Below are 19,223 nucleotides of genomic sequence, written 5' to 3' on the forward strand. Positions count from 1 at the left end.
TGCTAGGATTACAGGTGTGAGCCCCTGCACTCAGCCTATTTTTGAAACAAATTTTTTTTTTTTTTTTTTGAGACGGAGTTTCACTCTTGTTACCCAGGCTGGAGTGCAATGGCGGGATCTCGGCTCACTGCAACCTCCGCCTCCTGAGTTCAGGCAATTCTCCTGCCTCAGCCTCCTGAGTAGCTGGGATTACAGGCACGCGCCACCATGCCCAGCTAATTCTTTGTATTTTTAGTAGAGATGGGGTTTCACCATGTTGACCGGGATGGCCTCGATCTGTTGACCTTGTGATCCACCCGCCTCGGCCTCCCAAAGTGCTGTGATTACAGGCTTGAGCCACCGTGCCCGGCACATGAGGTCTTACTATATTCCCCAGGCTGGTCTTGAACTCCTGAGCTCAAATGATCCTCATGCCTTGGCCTCTCAAAGTGCTGGGATTATAGGTGTGAGCCACTGCACCTGGCCCAGTCTCAACATTAAAATAGGATAAAATAGTATCTATCTCCTTATGATTTTGTAATGATTCCATAATGTAATCGAGAGTAGTCTGGATAATACCTACACTATATTATTATTATGTGTTTTAATTACATCCTCTATCTTCATTTGTGAGGCTTTTAATAAAAGCAAAAATCCTTCAATACTTAATATTTTCAAAATGGATCACTAAATAAGAAAAAAATTTAACTTCAATTATTTATGCATTCATTAACCAAATATTTATTGAATACCTATTATCTATAAGCACTGTTCTAGATTCTGGGACATCATAGTAACAAAATACACTGAACTCCCTTAAATTCTACCAGGAATGAACACTTGAAATGTGGTCAGTGAAACAAAAATTAAAAAGAAAATTCTAGTAGAATTAGAGGACAATAATAAAATTTAAGTACATTATTTATGTATTAGAAGGTGCTAAGTGCAAGAGAGAAAAGTAAAGCAGAGAAGCGGATAAGGAATACAGGTGGGATGAAGGGAACTGGGTGAGAGTTGACCTTTTAAATAGGGTGGCCAAGGAAGGTGACACTGAAGGAATATTTGAAGAAGGAGAGGGAATTATCCACATATGTATCTGGGCAAAGGGTATCCAACAAAGGGAAGAGCCAGTGCAAAGCTGCTGAGGCAGTAGTGTGCCTGGCATGTGAATGCACTAACAGAGATTCCAGCGTGGTTGGAATAGAATGAGTGTAGGGAAGAGTTGTAGAAAATGAGACTGGAAAAGAAACAGGAGCCAGGCCATGAAGGGTCTTTACAGCCTTTGAGGGACCTTGGCTTTTTCTTTTTTACTTTTTCATGAGTTCTAAAGCTACTGGGTGGTTCTGAGCAGAGGAGTGTATCATCTGACTTACAGTTTGATCACGAAACAGGTAGTTTAGCTGCTGCTGTGTTGAGAATAGACTAGAGGAGGCAAGGGAGAGAGCAGAGGCATCATTTAGAAGATATAACACAGACAATGCTATATGTTGATGAAAACAGCTTTGTTTTCCTCACAGGGACACACACAGCCTACATTTTCCAGCCCCTTGGTATCTGGGTGGAGCCATATGTCTTGAACTAGACAACAGAATGTGAATGGAAGAGATATATGTTCTTTCTAAGCCTGCCTCTTAAAGGTCTCATGATTTTACATGCTCCTTTCTGCCTGAGGACCTGGAAGCCAAGAGCTCAAACAGTAGAGGCATATGATGGAAGCAGGGTGGGTCCCTAAGTCATCACTTAGGTAGAGAAGAGCTACCCAGGAGTGCCCCCAGGCCTGTGTAAAACAGTGACATAAATGAGAAATAAACTTTTACTATGCTAGGCCATGGAGAGTTGGGGGTATTATTTACAGTTTTCTGTTATAGCTCAAGAGCTTTACTCTGACAAATACAAGAGGCTCCTGCAATAAACCAGGCAAGATTGTAATGACTTGGATCTGGGTATTAGCAGGTTAAGAAAGGTGACTGGACACTGCATATACTTTGAAGGTAGCACCTACTAGATTTCCTGATAGATTTGAAAAGGAGTATGAGAAAAAGCATCTGGGATGGTGTCAGGGATTTTGGTGTGAACCATTGGAAGGACAGGACTGCCATTAACTGAGCCAGGGAAGACCATAGGCAGAAGGGGTATGTATGTTAAGGAGCTGTGAGGCAGGGGGGTTTCAGGAGTTCAGATTTTGGCTTGGAGATGCTCACTGGTCAGTTATACCACTGTACACGGTTGTGTGCTGGCCAGCTTGTACCAGCTAATGAGAACCAATTACCAGACTTGCAGGAGTTTTATGAGCCAGTTATTAAACTATTAGTGACTTGAAATCAGTCATAGTGAGAGTATTTATGCCCCAGAAGTTGGCAAATGCTCAAGTCAGGGTTTTTTTTTCTTCCCCCAGGAGCTGATTGTTAAACATTTAGCAGCACCCCATTAGGTATAAGGGTTGAGGGAGAGTTCATGTTTACAAATGAGATAATATCTTTATGATTTATTTTTCCCTGAGACATGTTAAAATCTATCTCTAGTGTCAGAAATATCTTCCATTTAATGATATTTTTTCCTGGTCTTGTTCTATTAACCAATGCTATTTTTAGACAACTAGTACATATACAACACCATTATATGTGGTTCACTGTGCGATGACAACTATTATACACTGAAAATGTTCAGCATTTTACTTCTATTGTCTATTTTATTTGAGGCAACAAAAATAAAATTAAATAATCTCACAGTCTTAAATCTCAATACACACTTCCACATCTTTTGTAAAATTCCCCACATTTGGAACATCCCAAATATTCTCATCTTTATTATTTAATTATTTAGAGACAAATGCCTGCTGAACACAGTCTCTACTAACTTCAGACTATCTATTTGTAAAATAAGGATTATGTTTTCCCCGTCTACCTCACTAGATAATTATGAAGAGCAAATGAGGTAATGCACATAAGAGCGTGGTGTCAATTGTAAGCAAACAGAATGAATGTTGATAGATTTGAAATAAAATGACAGCGTCTCTGCATCGCCTGTGGTCTTCAAAAGATTTATTAATGCTTTTTTTGTGGATGGCTATGTATCACTAGGAGTCAATTGGGATGACATATTCCTGCTCTTCTAGAACTTGATAACATGATGACTCATCACGGAAATTAATCTGGAAGAACTCCATGCCAACTTACATTTAAGGTATGCAAGAAGAATGTAAGAAAATGCTTTCTTATTTCTTTACGTCATTACTTTTCTTACCCTGGATACTTCCTTATTCCTGGAAAGAAATATGACTATTCATCAGCTATAAAGATAGAATCTCATTTTTGTATATCGTATTTTTGCTTTTGACTTTTAAACCATGTCTGTTGCTGAAGGTGTATTTCTCAGTGTTTTAATTCAAACTGAGTTAAAAGGACACAAAATAGTCAAACATTGTTTGAGATAGAATGAATAAGATTATTTTGTTATTATTTATACTCTATAGTCCCAATAAATGGGATTTCTAATATTTCTATCCTTTTAATATTTTATTAAAAATGGCCAATTAGAGGATTAATACATAGAAATAGTTATATAAATATATCAGTATAACTTAAATGGAAATGTTTATAAATATGTCAGGGGATTCTTATGTGCTTAAATGTCTTTCAATGTACATGTAAGCCTTGCGTGCATCTTGATATCTTTGTTTCTGCTGCTGAAGCTTCATGAAAGTGATTAGATCAAACATAGAGGATCTGTGTCATATAAAGTAGGAATTATTGTCTACTCAGTTTGATGCTGTATTTGCATGGAACTTCTTCGGACAACTTAAACGGCTGATTCATGTGACTGGAAGGCAAAAGTTGGTTGTGTCTGAGACAGTAGATAAGCCAATTTTGAGAGAACATCTAAATACTAGAAGAGCTTAATAACTACTTTCTTTTATTAAAGCTGGTGCTATGTATGCGAGGGGCCATACTGGAAAATGGGTGATTTTTTTGAAATTCTTGTGATTGTTGAGATTCCTTTAATTTTTAAATTTTCATTAACTTATAGAAACCTGATGAAAAACAGTAAGGTGAAATACCTGACAGGATCCCTTATCATTCAACATTTTTTCTCTGGTGTTTTATAGACACAGATGTAACACTGCAATGAATATATTAGGCATAGTGACCACACTGAATGACAGAGTCAACACAACATCGTGAAGTCGAAAGGAGAGTAAAATTGGTAAATAACAAACAAACATGTAATAGGCACATGTATAGTCCTAATGTAGGTTAAAAACATAAGTTGCATGAGTGTAACAATGCCCTTGATATATGTTGATATAGGCAAGGTCTTCTTCATCTCATTGATCTCCAGAGCCTTGGACATTTTTTCTAGTCCTAACTGCTTTTCATGCGACAAGCACTTTATATTGTCTGATCAGCTACATGTGGGCACAACTGACCATGCCTTGCCTGCATCATACACCTATTTCTTTTTTCTGGGAGTTGGGTATCTGATGATCTGCTTAGCATCTGTATTAGACTGTTCTTGTGCTACTAATAAAGATGTATCTAAGATTGGATAATTTTATAAAGGAAAGAGGTTTAATTGACTCAGTTCTACATGGCTGAAGAGGCCTCACAATCATGGCAGAAAGGGAAGGAAGAGCAAAGAGACATCTAACATGGCAGCAGGTAAGAGGGCCTGTGCAAGGGAACTCCCCTTTATAAAACCATCAGACCTGGTGAGACTTACTATCATGAAAACAGCACAGGAAAGCCCTGCCCGCGTGATTCAATTACCTCCCACAGGGTCCCTCCCAAGACATGGAAATTATGGGAGCTACAATTTGAGATTTGAGTGGGGACACAGCCAAACTATATCAGTGTCCATGCATATACAACTTGGAAGTGTGGAAGAATCAACGTCCCATAGAGCAAGCCTTTACAAATGGAAACTGACCTGAGTAGATCAATATATCTCCTTTCCCCACAGTCCTGAGAAACAATCATTTATATTATAGCCTCTCAGAAATGGGTGGACCTACAAGATCTGCCAATCAGGTATATCTGCTGCTATGCAGAGGTAGGTAGGACACTGTACTATCTTTTTGGCTCTTTTGTCTCCTGCTTTTCTTGGCTTTCCCCTATTTCTGTTCCCTTTAGGGGATCCCAGCATAAGATTACCCCTCCTCTCTGCCACCCCCTATTTGATTTTACTATCTCCTAAAATAAGCACCAGTTGCAAAAATATATTACATATATGAAAAAGATTTGGGGATTTGATGGTAAGATTAACGTGAGAAAGATAAGGATATGACTACATTCAAAAAACCTCAACTCAAAATTAGACTACTTTTATTAAAGGAGACAGGACATGACTTGCTTAAATTCCTGCAGTTAATAAGAAGTGGAAGTTATATTTGAACTCCCCTTGACTGAGTGTATAACACATGCCATAATCCTCTAAATTATAGGGAAGGAGTTCAAATCTTTTCACAAAAGAAATGGATAAAGTATTAAAAATCTTCATTGTAAAAAAACTCATCCTTTGGTGGGATATGAAAGTTATCTTCAAGAAAATAAAATGCTGTTATTTGGAAGATTTGGACTTATTACATGATTCTAATGTGAAAGATTAAGAGGAATAAGCAGAATAACAACAGCAACACAGCTATGATAAGAAAAACATAAGAAAATGTATATGCCAGTCACTGTGCTGCCAAGTGGTTTATAGACATCCTCATTTGTATTCATAACATCCCTATAAAATGCTTACTGCTACAATTTCCATTTTAAAGACTAGAAAACTGAGGTGTGGATATATTGAGCAGTTTGGCAAAGAGCCAGTTATCAAGGACGTAGTAGAGCTAGGATCAGAACCCAGGTTAGTAGGACATCCAAACCCTTGGGCTTAATCACTATTGTATCTTATAACTGCAGAGGTGCAGCATCAGCTCAGTGTTAGAAAGGAAATTTAATAATCAAGGGTCAGAAAGATATAATCAGCTACCCCTGTGGGGGTGGATTCCCTATCTGCAGTGATCCCACAGCTGGCCTGCTGGGTGTGATGGGCCTGACTCTCCTAAGTGGAGACAAAGCAGACATGTTATCAGCTCTGCTCATTCCTCCACATAAGTAGAGGTGGAGGGCAGGAGGCAGGCAGAACAGGATCCAAGAGAACCAAAGCTGGATTGGATAGCATCCAGGGGTCATTGCACAGAAGCACTGAAGGCTCATAATAAAGTTGGGGCTGGAATGGACTCAGAATTTGGCAAGATGGAACACGGCAAAGGAAACAGGTATGTTGAAGTCAGGATCCAAAAAAGTCTGGTTATTGAATGGGAAGAGCCACTATGTTTTAATCAGCATTCAGTACTTCTCAGACCAGAGGCCTTCACTCCTTAATATGACCTCAAATGGAGTTGACCTTACAAGGTTTCCAGAATGGCCTGGATATTCACGTAGGGAGATATTGTAGAGTGAATTCATGTTTTACCAAGAACTGGACTGCACGACCTTCAAAACTTCTTCAAACTCAGGAAGTCCAACTAATTTAGGAAGGCTAGTAAGGACTGGACCACTGGGAGGAACTGCCCTAAGATATAATCGTTTTTTATGGTAACCCAAGAAGTTGAGAATACCAGCCTGGATTAGTTAGTAGTTGATTACCAGCAAAATAATCATTTCATAATACATTGCAACTAAGCTTTGGGAATAAAGAAAAATGTTGGCTCCTGTTTGAATCACACTAGACTTTTGACTCCATTCAAATGTTTTTAATGAGTGCATTTAGGATAATCCCATTTATTCTTCCCTCAGTGCTTCTCTGATCAGGGTACACATGGAACTCCCATTAACTATCCTGAACAGTCGTTCATGCATAGATACAGGGAAATCAGCCTGGAAGCACTGACAAGAGTTTGCACAAAATGGCATAAGGCAGTGTGTCTCATGCATAGCAGACACATTTGGAATGCAGATAATCACAATGCATGTAGTCCTATAGCCACTGAGTATTCCTTATCATTTCTCAAGGCGAGCTTCTCTTGTCTTTTTTCAATTATGCTGCATGTGCACTTAACTCAAAATTTAATTGAATTGGTTGCTTCACAGATGGGCTTAAAGGATGTTTCAGTTTCCAAGCACCGGAGACAAAAGAATGACTGGTATTTATTCTCAAATTAGAAGCCATTAGGAAGGAGGAGGTTTTAGTGGGTTTAAAAGAGTTTAACCACCTTGGAAGGGAAGTGGCACGTTTTCAGAGCATCAGGAGGATTTAGTTCTTAGTGAGGAGACAAGGAAGGGCAACTGGATTTGGACTGTATATCAAGTCTGCCTAAGGCTAAAGTAAGGTGAGGTACTTGCCCATCAAGGCTGCATCTCTTAGTCCTGCTAGTAAGAATTACAGGGCCATGAAAGGAAGGAGATACCTTGGAGGGAGATGATATGGTTTGAATATCAGTCCCTGCCAAATCTCATGTTGAATTGTAATCCCCAAGGTTGGAAGTGGGGTCGTGGGGCAGGTCTCTCATGGCTTAGTGCTGTCTTCATGATTGTGAGTTCTAGCCACATCTGGCTGTTGAAGTGTATGGCATCTCCCCATTATTCTCTCTCTTGCCCCTGAATTCTCCATGTGAACTGCTTATTCCCACTTTGCCTTCTACCATGAGGAAAACCTCCCTGAGGCCTCCCCAGGAGTCAAGTGGATGCCAGTGCCATGCTTCTTGTACAGCCTGCAGAAATGTGAGCCAATAAAATCTCTTTATACATTACCCAGTCTCAGGTAATTCTTTATAGCAATGCAAGAGTGGCCTAATACAGAGATCAAAATCCTGAAAGTTCTTAAACAATTGCTCTAAAATGATTTTTAAAGTGCTATCAGTCTACGAAATTGACTGTTGAACAATGATTTGCATTGGGCTAAATGATCTCTAAGACTTATTTAATTCTCACATCAGGTGAGAATTTTACAGGTGAAGAATTTGAGGCTTAGAGGGGTTGCATACATGCTGGTCAAAAGGATCGCATGTTGGGGTGAGCTGGGCTAGGGACTGAATTCAGAGAGTTTAATACCAGGGCAGCTGGTGAGGACACGACAGGAAGCCTGAAAGGTGCCCTCGGTAACGCGACTATACACTGAGAGCTTGCCATTATCCAGATCCTGAGCTAAGCACTTTCTGTGCACGCTACTTTAATTTTCATGACAATGTACCGTGAGTTGATACTGTATTAGTCTCCTTTGATGGATGAGGCTAAATTACTTGCTCATGATCACTTCATTCATAATCAGAGTGGGGCTGGCACATAAACTCAGCACTGACTGACCCCAGAATCTCAATTACTCATCTACACACAAAAAAGCACTTTCATATGTTCGAAGAATCAGATGAGAACCGCATGGGCCAGATGGGAGGTGATGGATACCCATTTTATAGTTGTACTAGTCGCATTGCAGGTAATCAATGAATATTTAAAAACTGATTCAAATAGGTCAAATCACAGGAAGAAAGACTTTGACTAGACAGGAATGTGAATAGAAAGCTGAATACTGCCACCAGTAACCTGGGAAGCAACTCCTCCAAAACAGGAAAAATTGTATCATCAGGCTCAATGGTTTTGGTGATCAACAACATTCATTTATAACCCTGGCTGTATATTATTGGTAGGGTCAGGGACACTGCTATTGACTGAAGGTTTGTTTCTCCCAAAAATTCATATGATGAAATCTAACCCACACTTTGATGGTTTTAGGAGTTGGGGCCTTTGGGAGATAGTTAGATCACAAATGCAACAGCCTCATCAATGTGATTAGTGCCATTATAAAACAGACCCAGAGAGCTCTCTTGCCCTTCTGCTATGTGAGGTCACAAGAAGATGCCATGGATGAACAGGAAAGCATACCCTCACTAGAATCTGGCCACATTGGCACCCTGATCTTAGACTTCCTGCCTCCAGAACTATGAAAAATACACTTCTGTTTTTTCTAAGGCACTGCGTCAATAGTATTCTATTATAGCATAGTTCCTGAACCTACTAAGACAGGAACTTTTAAAAAATAAAGTGACCTCACCCAGAACCAGTTAAATAAGAATTTTTGAGGATGAGGTCTGGATGAGGAACATTTAGAAAAAAATCTCCTCTGGTGACATTAATGCTCACCCCAAGGTCCCTTCAAACTTTTGGTGCCTTGAACACTCTTTGAAACATCTTAATTGTCCTAATTGTTTTTCTTTGCTAGATGTCTCTCCCCTGCAGCTGAAACTAAAGAATACTAAGCTATATCACAGATCTGTCTGCTTGTAACACATACACTGAAGATTGAAGTTGACAAAATGCCAATTCTCAAATTCTAGCAAGCCCCAGACTTACCTTGAGGATTTCTTAAAGACAGATTGTGGTGTTCCCCGCTACACCCAGTGTCTGATTCAGTAGGTATAGAGAAGGGCCTGTGAATCTTCATTTCTCACAAGTTCCAGGTGATGTTGATGCTGCTGGCCCAGGGACCACACATTGAGAATCACTTTCACAGAAGGCTTGAAGGGACAGGAATAAAAAATAAAGTTGTTTTCTTTTGTACCTTATAAGTCTAACTTATCCAAAGTAAAGTGGTGGAATTCCTGGGTCAGGGGAATCATTGACTGCTATCTTTTCACTCAATCCCAGTTTCTCTAGCCAATGCCATTTCAGACTCCTGCCTTTCAGAAGTTTAGTGAGATAGTTGCTAAACTGATAGGTCTTGATTTCCTGATTTGCCATAGACAAGTTTAGTTTGGCATCCTAGAGAAACTGAAAATTAGCCAAAGTCGATCAGACTCTTTCATTTTCCAAAATCACTTGGCAAATTCCTCACTCCCAGGACTGGCTAGCTGGGAGTGGTGACTGAGAATTGCTGAATCTCAGATGCACTGTATTACATACAAGGTGAGTTGTGTCGGTGGCAAGAAACTGAATAGAGGGGTGAGGAGGAAGCAAAGCCAACTCTGATCTGAGGTGCCATCAGAAAATCTTCAAAAAGCCAACAAGGCTGTACTTAAGGGCTGGCACAGCAGGGCCCTCTACCATCTGGTCATGCAAAGCCAGGAAGACCTCAGCAGGAGTGTGAGCCTCGTGTTAAGGCACAAGGCTTCACTTCATTTCACTTCACACCCCTGGACAGTCTTCTTTAACTTAAAAGATCCACCATGGTTCCTGACTAGCTTCTCTTAGAATCCTCCAGTAGGAGTGAGAGCTAAAAGATCATGCTCTTTCCTTAGTAAAGTGAGTGTAAGCATTCAATTCTCAAAGTGAACAAAAAAATGGAATATTACAAACATCCCCAAAACTCACTTCTTTCTCCTCTTGGAAACTATCCTTATCCACAGGGTAAGCTTATCCTGACTTGTAACATTATACATTGGTTCGCCTATGCTGCAATTTTATGTAACTAGAATTATGCAGTAATTCAACTGTACCTATCTTGACTTAATATTATGTTCATGAGATTTATTCATAAAAGTATCAGGAGTTCGTTTTCTTTGTTTCATAGTATTTCAATGTATATCTTTATTTATCCATTTAATGTTTGAAAGATAGTTGGGGGATTCCTGGTTTGGGGCTATCAATAGCAACACCATTTTAATTATTCCTGTGCAAATACTTCGGTGACTATTGCAGGCAGTTGTGTTGAATGTTTACTTAGGAGTAGAACTGCTGGGCCAAGGGACATGCTTATGTTCAGTTTTAACAGACACTACCAGACAGTTTTCCAACAGTATATCAATATATGCTTCCAGATGTAGTACACGAGAGTTCCAGTTATTTTATGTTCATGCTAACACCTGGCAGAGTGGTACCCTCTTATCTATGTGGGATACATTCAAAGATCCCCTACTACATGCCTAAAACCACACATGGAACCAAATCCTATCCAAACTATGTTCTTTTCTATACATATATACCTATGATAAAGTTTAATTTATAAATTAGGCACAGTAAGAGATTAACAATAACTAATAAAATAATTATAACAATAGAACAATAAAAGTTTATGTAGATGTGGTCTCCCTTTCCCAAAATGTTTTACTGTATGTAATATTTTTGAGCTGAGGTTGACTGCAGATAACTAAAACCTCAGAAAGTGAAATCATGAATAAGGGACTACTGTGTTTTGTTTTGTTTTTCATTTAAACCATGCTGGTGTGTATGTAATAGTATATCATTGTGATTTCAATTTGCATTTGCCTGATGACTAACGATGTTGAACACCTTGTCATATATTTATTGCCATTTGGCAATCTCTCTTTGATGCATCTGGTTCAAGCTTTTTTTCTCATTTTTCAATTGGGTTGTCTGGCTTTTCTGATTGATTTGCAGAAATTCTTTATGTATTCTGGATTTAAACTCATTTTCATAAATATATGATATACACAATACAGAAGATTAAATATAAACACCGTGTCTTGCCCTCTCACTCTCTTCGTGGTGTCTTTTCATGAATGCTCAATATATTTTTAAAGGGTGTTCCCTCCCAAGCAGTCTCTCTTCTACAATTCTGGCAAACACAGAGAAAAAAATATACTTAATGGAAATGAAGAAATAGAATGGTATGACATTTTTTTTTTTTTTTGAGATGGAGTCTCAATTTGTCACCTAGGCTGCAGGGCAGTGGCGTGATTTTGGCTTACTGCAACCTCTGCCTCCCAGATTCAAGTGATTCTCCTGCCTCAGCCTCCCGAGTAGCTGGAATAACACACAGGTGTGTGCCACCATGCCCAGCTCACTTTTTTTGTATTTTTAGAAGAGATGTGGTTTCACTGTGTTGGCCAGGTTAGTCTCAACCTTCTGATCTCCTGTGATCCACCTGCCTAGGCCTCCAAAAGCGCTGGGATTACAGGCATGAGCCACTGCACCTGATCTCTAGTATGACTTTTGACAGATTGAGTAGTAGTGAAATTAAAACCCTTTAGTTCTCTGATTACCATGACCACATTTTTCTTCATTAATTTTTATGCTTGGGCTCCTGGGTACTCATTCTATATATAGTACCTGCCCATCACAATCTCTCAAAAGTGGTCAACTGTCACTTGACTTTGGTAACATATCAAATACAAAATGACTTCGAGTTATTATTCAATCATACCCATCTCCCTAGTTCACACAGGGGCCTATGGGAGGACTAGAAAAAGGAGAGTGTTCGAATATAAACAAAGTGACTTCAAAAGATAACTGGGAAAGCAGAAAAAGGAGGCGAGATTTTATTCAGCTACAAATTAGACTTTGAATGAAGTCTTTTGAGAATGTTGGTTAAGTATCCTCAGAGGCCAGTTTCTTTTGCACATTTACACAGAAGACAATTTACATAAGTAGAAGCTTGATATCAGAAGTAACCATAGAAACCTTGCCCTTTCATCGTATCGAGGGCATGTATTTGTTCTCTATTTAGTGCAGTCTCCCTACACACTAGATACGTGAAGCTTTACATGTTGACATAGCATTTAATAAATGGATCAGAGTTGGAGGAAATGCTGGAGGAACTGTAAAGAGAACTGGGAGAAGGGGGTGGAAGGAGACTGTTAAAATGAAAAAACAAATTCTTAAGGGTTTTAGTGGAAATTGGACCTGCCTAAGAAGTTACACTCCTAGTCTATTATGGCTAAGGTGTACAATTTTTACTGCCTAGAATTATGTAAACTCGGATTGAAAGGAAAAATGTTATAAAGGAAGGGGGTTAACCCATAGCTGTATTATAATTAGTCTCTTAAAAATCCAGTCCTTGGGGATCATTTCTCTGGCCAACATGGTGACATATCAATCACATCAGGCATGTGCAGGTCCGAGGCTAACTTCTCCAGAGTTTGTTGACTGAGAGCAAAGGTGATTCATGGAGTTGAGTGACCCTATGTGTCCTCTGCAACTCCCTATCCTGGGACTCTTCTAATTAGACTGCTTCCAGATTTTTCCGGATTCCATTAGCTATAAACTCAAACCCAAAGTACATATTGATGGCATTAAAAATTCATCTTCTTCTTCCAATGATTAAAATTAATATCAGCAACATCATTATTCATTATTTAAGGCATTTCCTTCCCGACTCTGAGTGCTTCCTCTGAAGTAATTTTTGCAGTGCTTACTCCATTCCCACTGAGTCTCTGAGGGGAAGGAAAACCAAAGATCCATGCAGTCCAGCTGACCCGATAGGCCAGTGCTTTGATTTGAAATGTGTTTAAATCACAAAGAGAGAAGAGCAGAACATTATATTTCACTTAGGCATTCCATCAGCAAATATTCAACATGGCCAAGCAATGCCTTTAAAACCTTGTGGAGAAAACACTTAGGTGATATCATCAAAAACTGAAGCCATGCAGCATATTTTCATTGCCAAAGTTCTGAGTCTGGGATTAATGGACCCACGACTAATAGCCATGTGGAGGATTCTGAAGACCAAACTTCTGACACAGAAAACAGTCATTTTTATACAAATGCTGTCATAAAATGCTCACTCATTCTAATAAAGAATGAGTATGGATTTCCTAGTGTAAAACAGTCTCTCAGTAAAAGACATCTTGGATATCAATTTTCAAAATAGAAAGGGGAAATTGCATAATAAATAAAATTCCCCAGTCACCATAATCATTTAATATCTTTTTATGCCAACGTATATCAAGGTTTATATACTCCTTTCAAAAATAAAATCTCTCTCCATGCACTAAATTGCTTACAACATTGACCTTTCTGTTCTGTAAACATTCCCTGCTGCCGAAAACATATCCTGAATTTGCAAATACGGCTTGTGGCAACTTTGTGATGTTGCTTATTAGAAATGCTTGTTGCTTTTGTGGTTATTGTACAAGGAAATTGGGTTTCTAGCTAACATTTCTCCCTAATAGACGCCTACAGTAAAGCTTCAATTGTGAATACTTCCCTTACAATTTTTCACGTATAATTTTGCAGTAAATTTTATATGTAGGTAATGGAACTGTTTCTCTCAGAGAAAATTTGCTGATTATACACATCCTTTCCACCTTCTCTTCCTATAAAAAGGGAGGATAAATGTAAATGAATCATCTTAAATGTAATATGCACTGTATATGTATATATTTTTAAATTATGTTTGCATTACTTTAGCCATTTTAGAAAAGCATACTGAAGGAACAAGAATTTGAGTTTCATGCAGAAAATTACTTAATGAATAATGTTATCTAATCTGATTCCTCAAACATTGTAGTGATTCTGATGAATACAAAAAAAAAAAATGCAAAGCAAAACCAGTTCAGACAATACCAAACACAGAAGTTTTGACTTGCTATAGAATATTAGAATATTAAAAAGTATTGATTTTAAGATCAAAATTTATGGCTTGCTCATATCACAGTGCTGTGCATATAACAGGTGTTTAATAAACAGCTCTTGGCAGACTGATGAGTGGTGGGATTCAGTCAGTTAAAAATGAGGTGGGATGAATTATTCACAATAGCTTAAATATTGAAGCAAACCAGGTGTTCACTGGCAGATGAATGAATGAGCAAAATATGGTATACATATACAATAGAATATTATTCAGCCTTAAGAAGTAAGGGAATTCTGACACATGCTACAACACGGCTGAACTTTGCAGACAGTAAGTGAAATAAGCTTACCACATAAAGACAAATACTGTACGATATCACTTATAGGAAGTACTTTAAGAAATCAAAATCACAGAGAAAGTAGAATAGTGGTTGCATGGAGGTAGGAAGAAATGGGGAGTTATTGTTTGATGAGTATACAGCTTCAGTTTCTTTTTAAAATTTTTTGTAACTCCCATTGTCTATCTGATCAGTTTTGCAAGATGAGGAGTTCTAGAGAAGAATGGTGGTGATGGTGGTATTAAATATGAATGTATTTAATGCCACTGAACTACAGACTTAAAAATGGTTAAGATATGATATTTTACGAAATGTATATTTTACCACAATAAAAAAATCAGAAAAAAATACCCATGGCCATAATATGAAGTGATTGTGGACCCATGATCACTTTCATATAAAAGGTATATTAAAGAATTTACTTAGATAATCTTGTAAAATAAAGTTAAAATGATAAATTTTATGTTACAGGTATTTCACCACAATAAAAAAATTTGAAAAAAAAAATGAGATGGGCTGAGAATTCTGATTCATCAAGTTTTCCCATTAAGAAGAGAACCATTTGCCTCATAGTTTTCTACATCCCTTTGCTCTGTGACTTTAAATACTACTCCTATGTACAACTTGCCAATTTCATCTCAAGGTCTGACTTCTGTTAGGAGTTCCTGGGACAGTATGTCATACTACCTGCTGTAGGTGTCTACACAGTGCCTCACAAGCACCTCAGAGTTAACCCGAACCACATGTGTCTGCTTCCCCTTTTCAATCTATTCGTCTTCCAATCATTCCTGTCTCAGTAAAGGACACTTGAGTCAACTCAGTTGCTCAAGAGAGAAACCTGGGTGTCACCTGGAATTCCTCCTCCTCTCTCATGTCCTACACCCAGAGCACCAGCTAGTCCTGTTGACTCTGCCTCTAACTTGTACCCCAGACCTTCTCTTCCTCTCCTCTGCCCAGCCTAAGCTGCCATTCCATCATCCTTTGCCTGGACAAGTGCAGAGCTCTCTTAACTGCTTTTCTGATTCCTCCCTTGCTCATTGTATCCCATTTTCCAAATAGAAGTCCAATGAATTTGCCATGCAAATAAATGAGATAGCACTCCCTATGTAAAATGTGCTCATGTTTTCCCGTTGTACTTGGGTTAAAATCTAAACTCATTCCTGTGGCCTAGAAAACCTGTATGAATCTCACCCTCTCTTCTCCCCTCTGCCCCTTGCTCATGCTGCTCCAACCACACTGACTGAATGAAGATTCAATGACTTCATTCTTCACCCTCTTTCCTCATTAGAGCTTTCATTCATGCCATTCCTCCTGCTTGGAGCGTTCTTCCCCTGCTCTTTGATGGGCTGCTACCTTTTCATGATTCAGTTCTCGGATTATATGTTAGTGCCTCAGGCCCTCCTAAGCAACCCTGTGTAAAATATTTCAACTTGCTGTTTTTAATCATTGAACTCTTTCTTTTGTATCATTTTCACAGCTTATAATTAGATACATGCATAATTATATATATATAATTTCTGTACATATATAAATGTATATATGTGTATGTTATAATATTATTTTTAATGTCTGTCTTCGTAGACTGTATACTTTATAAAAACAGAGCCTATATTAGGTTCATTTTTGTTTCCTAAGCTATAAGCACTATGGATAGCACACAGTGGAAACCATTGAACTATTTGCAGAACAAATAAACAAACGAATTGCATCTATATGTAATTCAATAATAACACTCTGGGTCTTTTCATCAAGTTAAACTTAAGAGTTGACTGCGTTTCGTAAAGGACATGAAAATCCTTTGTAAGGTTTTGTACAAATGTGAGGCAGGATGATTTTCATTTCCTACTGATAGCATGGCTGATTTAGAATTGTAACATTATGTACTTTTATAGCTGAAAGAATTCTTTTAAAATAATCTTGTTTGACTTTCTCATTTTATAGATAAAAAAATTTCCCAACTTATTCATTAAAATATCCCACCTCCCATCATTCATATGACTGACACCACCTGTTTCTTTCCTGTCTTGCCTATAAAATGACATTTAAATATTTTTTTAAATAGAGAAAGGTCTCATCATGTTGCCCAGTCTGGTCATAAGCTCCTGGGTTCAAGCAATCCACCTGCCTTAGCCTCTCAAAATGCTGGGATTACAGGTGTGAGCCACCATGCCTGGACTACACATTTTTGGCTCTAGGTATGGGTGGAATATTCTAAAATATTATAAAACTCATTTATGAGAACAATTAGCTGATGTTTATATTTTGTTCTTAAATACAAAAGTTTGTGCCATTGTACATTGCTGTTTCATCTCAGGAGTAGAGACTAGAAACAGATTATCAAGAGATCACCTTCCCATCTTCCTCCTAAAAAATTGGACAGCAACAAGCATAAAAGCCTCAGAAATCCCTTCATTTCTCCCTATGTCTCAGTAGTACTTTAGATTGTTAGAATGGATGGTGGGAACATAAAAACAAAGGAACATTTTTATCTCCTTTTCTTTTATGCCAGTGCTATTGATCTGCTATTCAGGAATATGGTTATGTTTTCAACTTAGCAGAAAATGAGAGCTTCGTAGAAGTTACATGCTATGTCTTTTCAAACATCAAAATGTACTGGTTACAGATACTCAGCTCCTATGAGGTCCTTTGTGTTTGAATTTAATTTTTTACAAATAGAAACATCAAGGTAGGAGGACTATTCTGATGTCAACATAACTTCTGCAAGAGCTGTAAATGTGCATAGATATAACTACTTTGCTACAAGTCCTGACACTTACTGCAATTTCACCAATCTTTGTTTAAAGGATTAAAACAAACTTAAAACCTATGTGGTACCTTCCTGAAATCACTTTTGTTTTATTCTTCCATTCTTAAGCAGCCCACTCTGTGCCTGCTCGGTGTATTATGTCAAATACAAACTTCAATGTCAAATGCAACATGGACACAATTCTAAAAGGGGTTGTAGTATTTTGGTGGAGACAGCTAAGTTAATGAATTACTGTGATAGAGTGCTATAGAAGCCAAGAAATCCATTTCTCAGACTCACAAGTTGGGAAAAGCTCCCTGGAAGTTTCTAGACTATGGAAAATGAGAAAGACATTTTAAGCAAAGGAAAGCCTCTACAAAAGCAGAGAGGGAAGAGAAGGTGACAGAAAGAGGGAAGGGAAAACAATTCAGCTTATACCATGGGGCTTAAAAAGAAATGAACATGCTCTTCTTATCAAGTCTGCACTAGTAAGCCTGGCTATTTGGAAGCCCATTGCTAACTTTAACTTCTTAATATTGGTAATAAGTAATGGCTGACTAAGGCTCCATTCATTTGTCTGGAAAACCCTATGAGTACCTTTGGTGAGTAGGGCAGGAAACAGACCTGCACAAGACTCAAGAGATTTCTAAGGACAGAGTGCTAACTGTTTGGGATCATCTGTCTTTTAAAAGGCGTTTTCCGGGCCAGGCGCAGTGGCTCACGCCTGTAATTCCAACACTTTGGGAGGCCGAGGTGGGTGGATTACGAGGTCAAGAGATCAAGACCATCCTGGTCAACATGGTGAAACCCCATCTCTACTAAAAATACAAAAAATTAGCTGGGCACGGTGGTGCATGCCTGTAATCCCAGCTACTCAGGAGGCTGAGGCAGGAGAATTGCCTGAACCCAGGAAGCAGAGGTTGCGGTGAGCCGAGATCGCGCCATTGCACTCCAGCCTGGGTAACAAGAGTGAAACTCCATCTCAAAAAATAAATAATAAATAAGTAAATAAATAAAATAAAAGGCGTTTTCCATTTCCTAAATCTTTCACACCCTGAAATAAAGTCCTGTGTGCTCTTTTATTTTGAGCAGTTTATTAAACTGCTCAAACAGATTCCAAAGGGAGCAGCTTTGGAATCTGACCTTTTTTATTAGTCATTATTCTTCACGTTTGCAGCTCTATGTCCGCTAAGAAGGGCACTGACTTCTACGAACCAGACACGGTCTCAGCAACAAATCTTGGTATCCTCCTGCTTTCAACTACCTCATGGGTTTAAAATGACTCGGCAACATTTGACAGATATGAATTATACTGTGCTCTGATACACAAGCATAAATAAAATGCTGGAGATGGAGGAATAATTGCAAATCTTATATATGCATTTATCTTTGTGTGAAGCCTAGTGACTCTGTACTATGTCACAAAGATAATAAAAAAAGCAGATAGCCTGAATTATGAGCATCTAGGTATGTCTATTGAAAATAACTCAGTTATTGAAAATAACACTGCTCATAATACTCACACAGTGTTATGGTTCTCTGGGACAAATGCCAGGATTTAAACCAGAAAGCAGAATTTGCATTGGTAGGTTGACATTTCCTCATATTAAACCTCTTCAGTTTTTTTTTTTTTTTTTTTGATAACTTGATTAAAATTATAAGATTAAGTTTGGGTTTACACATACATACATACACATAGACATTTGCTTTTTCCCCTAAGAACAGTCATATTTAACTTTAAACTTCAGAATCTGTGATGGTTAATCCAAGTGTCAACTTGATTGGATTAAAGGATGCAGAGTATTGTTCCTGGGTGTGTCTGTGAGGGTGTTGCCAAAGGAGATTAACATTTGAGTCAGTGGGAGAGGCATCCTCAATCTGGGTGGGTGCCATCTAATTAGCTGCCAGCAAGGCTGGAATAAAGCAGGC

Source organism: Callithrix jacchus, chromosome 15, assembly GCF_049354715.1.
Source record: "Callithrix jacchus isolate 240 chromosome 15, calJac240_pri, whole genome shotgun sequence".
Taxonomy (NCBI): Eukaryota; Metazoa; Chordata; class Mammalia; order Primates; family Cebidae; genus Callithrix; species Callithrix jacchus.